The sequence below is a fragment of the Podarcis melisellensis genome (assembly GCF_964234715.1).
Source record: "Podarcis melisellensis genome assembly, chromosome: 1".
NCBI classification, from domain to species: domain Eukaryota; kingdom Metazoa; phylum Chordata; class Lepidosauria; order Squamata; family Lacertidae; genus Podarcis; species Podarcis melisellensis.
This window is the reverse complement of record NC_138528.1, coordinates 92,647,478-92,651,599: the sequence shown is the minus strand read 5'-3', so window position 1 is coordinate 92,651,599 and position 4,122 is coordinate 92,647,478. Positions and strand designations below refer to the sequence as shown.

Here is a 4,122-nt window from a genome sequence, read left to right as displayed (position 1 = left end):
TCATATATATTCCATACGTCTAAGACATTCAAGGTGGCCTACATGGTTCCATATCATCAAACTTGTTCAGATCCAAAATTGGGGGCATGCGTCTTTCAGGATGTGCTCTGTGTGAGTCATGTGACCCTCACCTTACTCTCAACCTCCCACCCCCAAAGTCATTTTTTCAGGGTGAGAGTGCAGCGTGAGATCACGGCACCAAAAATGTCTGCCACGATCTCACACAAAGAAACAGGATGTCCTCTTTTTTCTTCCAGGACACTTGGAATACATCTGCTTCCCTATTTTATACTTATAACAACCCTGTGAGGCAGGTTAGGCTGAGAGACAGCAACAGGTCCAAGGTCACCAAGTGAGATTCGTGACAGAGTGAGGGTTTGAACCCCGGTTGAAGTACAACACACTAACTCAGAGATCACCAACCCAGGATCTGCTGGTACCCACAAAGGCCCTTCTTGGCACCTCTGGGCAACAGGGTATCATGGGCACTAAGCTGGCAAGCCTCAATATATTATTATATTATGGCAAGTAGTTTTCAGAGCTGGAAGGGTCTATCTCTGCACCCTTGCTTTCTTGGTAGTTTTGAAGGATTTTCAGGCCAAGAAGTGACAGGAATCCTTCCTGATTCTTCTTTCTTTCTTTTCTTTCTTTCTTTCTTTCTTTCTTTCTTTCTTTCTTTCTTTCTTTCTTTTTTGCTTAGTTGTGTGCAGTTAGAGGCTCACACAGAGCCTTAGCTAGGTGATCTTGTGCTCCTGGCAGAACCATCCAGATCATGCAATAATCAATAACTTTATAGACATATTTATGGACATATTTCTTTTAGCCAATTTTGCGCCCCCCCGCCGTCTGCGCCACTGGTGGAGGCCTTCCTTGCCACCCCCTAGCTACGGCCCTGGGTTCACACTACTTGGGACAGCAACAGACCTTCTTGGTGGTTGTTGTTTTTTTAAACCCCGGTTTCCCTTAGTCACAGATAAAGTAGGGCTCAGAGAGGGACTGGTTTTAATCGCAAAGAGGCAAACAGATAAAGGAGGGTGGTCCCTCCTCCCTCCTGTGAGACTGGTGGCCACATTCAACAGGTGTCATGATCTGACCACCTGTTTTGAATGACATTTGGGAGTGAAAGATGTTACATGGTTAAATTGCAACCAGCCCCAGGACCTCGTGGTGAAGGGCAAACTATGAGTACCTACAAATTAAGGAATTTGTATTAATTAAGTTAGTATAAGCCACTTTGTGAAGGCTCAGCTTCAGGGGAGAATCTACCATGATGCTTCAGGCCCCCTAACCCTAAAATGTGGGGTGTAGTAGACCCAATTTAAGTCACACAACTCAAAACTATTATTATTATTATTATTATTATTATTATTATTATTATTATTATTCTTCCATTTCAACAATCTCAAAGTTTCAGGGTCACTAGAACAGATGTTGTAAAGGTATGGTGATCTGTTGTGGAACAACCCCACTGAAGAAGATAACAGTGGTTACCTAGACCTAGTTTCTGTCTAGGGGCCCCCATAACAGTTCGAGCTTCGGGGCCCCCAAAATGTGGGTCCACCACTGCCCAGCTTAACTAATTGACTGAGGAAAGTCTACTGATTTGATATTGTTTATTTTCAGACATGCTCAGACCTGCTGAAACAAAGCAAGCCATGTTAGGCAGTTGCTAGTCCACAGAAAATTACACAAAGGAAGCCTAATACTGCTGCACAAAATGAGGACGATGAATAGCAAAACTAGAGCCCCAATTCTGCTCAGAAGTTGTTCATATAGATCAAGGATCTTTGAGGTGGTGGCAGCTGCTGATGGCTGTGTCTTACAGCTTTGGTCTCACACTTCTGGGACAGAATTCGCAGACCAATTCAGTACCTTGCTATTGTGCAAATGTTTTTCTTCTTCTTTTCCCCCAACTTTTGCATTTTTTTACCCATCGGTAGATTTTCAGCACCACCTAGTTGCCAGATGTTATATTTTGCTATTTTTCTGTGACTTTCCCGTATCCCTCTCTCTGGATCTCCACAAGATGGGGAGTGTGTTATGGCAGCTATCATTGCTAGGCAGTTCAGCCATGTGTCAAAAGCTGCTTTTCCCTTTCCCCTGGGCTGGTGGGAAAGACTGAGCCTGGAGGCCATTTCAGACAGTGCCTACATGGTGGTTATACCTGAGAAGGGAAAAACAGAAAACACAGATCACCTGGGAAAGAAATTGGGAGTATTGAGTACTCATGGAGAGGCATTTCCCAGCAGCATGGAACTGAGCTGGGCAAAAGACCATTGAGATTTGATCCAGGAAACAGATCCTAGGGCTGGTTTTGGCTACACCTTTGATTATTCTTAAGCAGGTAAAATTCATTAGACAGATATTGATGAAGAAGAAGAAGAAGAAGAGTTTGGATTTGATATCCCGCCTTTCACTCCCCTTCAGGAGTCTCAAAGCGGCTAACATTCTCCTTTCCCTTCCTCCCCCACAACAAACACTCTGTGAGGTGAGTGGGGCTGAGAGACTTCAGAGAAGTGTGACTGGCCCAAGGTCACCCAGCAGCTGCATGTGGAGGAGCGGGGAGGAGCGGGGAATCGAACCCGGTTCCCCAGATTATGAGTCCACCGCTCTTAACCACTACACCACACTGGCTTAACCACTACACCACACTGATGTTAAAAGGTCCCTGCCGAGAGACACTTACAATCTAAATTTTGACAGAGCAGGAAACAAAGGAAGAAAGTGAGGAATGTAAATGACATGTTAGCTACCAAACAATAGGAGCAAATGCAAATACCTGCACTTCAGTTTAATAATAATAATAATAATAATAATAATAATAATAATAATAATATTTGTACCCGGCCTATCTGTCTAGGCTCCCCCAGCCACTGTGGGGGGCTTCCAACAGATAATAAAAATAATAAAACACCAAACATTAAAAAAAGCTTCCCTATACAGGTCTGCCTTCAGTTGTCTTCTAAAAGTTGTTTTTCTCCTTCACATGTGATGGGAAAGCGTTCCGCAGAGCAGGTGCCACTACTGAGAAGGCCCTCTGCCTGGTTCCCTGTAACTTCACTTCTCGCAGTGAGGGAACCACCAGAAGGCCCTTGGAGGAGGGCCTCAATGTGTGGGCTGAATGATGGGGGTGGAGACGCTCCTAAGAAGATAAGGCCACTTTACATAACCAAAGAGTCCTGGGCGTACTACTTTAAATGCCTGTCAACACATCTCCCATGATCACATTTATAACAGTCAGTTGTAAACCAGTTTGTGCTTGGATTGCTCCATCCTCTACTGATGAGACCACTTCACTGGACAAAAACTGCTGGCATTAAGTCCTTTTCATAGCTCACTCTTCCCTAATAAGAACTATCTCACATTGTGGTGTGTAACATATTCAACCCCGTGATCTGAAGGTTCGCACTCTCAATGATGGCTCACAGAAGAGCTGACACATCCAATTAATGTAACGTCCTCTTTGAAGAACCATGTTTTTGGCATGAAAGATCCTCCAGCCGGACTATTTATACCTTAGAAGGCACACAAGTTGAACAAAGTGTCTGCGGTTTCGCTTTATTTATTTATTCCCACCCCCCACCCCCGTGATTCATATTGTCTTTTGTGTGATGGTGCTAATTATTTTGAAAGCATCCCAAGGACTGTCACTCCACTTTTGTTGACAGCGAATGTGGAAAATTAATTTGAAAGGAGCAGCCGAAGATAACAACTTCATCTCCAAATTACCGCTGACTGATTCTGTATTGCCAGATCTAGCAAGTTCACTTCCTTGTCATGTCGCTGAAGAACGTAACACTTTATGGTGAGAGTCGGGCGCAAACCTCTTTCTGAGGACCTTTAGTTGAGCATTCTGAACACTCCTCTTGTAAGCCACTCACAGAAGTCCATGTTGGCAATTCCACAGGCAGGAGCGGCCAATGGGGAGGAGCAATGCTGAGCACCGGGTCTCCCGACTCCAGTGCCACTGCAGTTTGGGGGCAAGCAGGAATGGGGGCAAGGCAGCAGGGGGATAGGCACTGTGCAGATCTCTGGCACAGCAAATCCAGAACTCCTTTCACTCCTTTTGCTTCGTCCATTTTTTTTATCAGCAAATTTAACAAGAAGCAAAAGGGGGGGAGG

General features: G+C 44.7%; 1 long non-coding RNA gene across 1 annotated transcript; it reads right to left on the bottom strand.

The window, feature by feature from the left end:
- Window positions 1–1,599: 1,599 nt before the first annotated feature.
- On the bottom strand, window positions 1,600–3,838 carry LOC309378548. The gene is made up of 2 exons (XR_014172135.1): window positions 3,730–3,838; window positions 1,600–2,164 (listed from the first exon to the last, which is right to left on the bottom strand). It is a non-coding gene; the product is annotated as an uncharacterized lncRNA (long non-coding RNA).
- Between the last annotated feature and the right edge of the window lie 284 nt (window positions 3,839–4,122).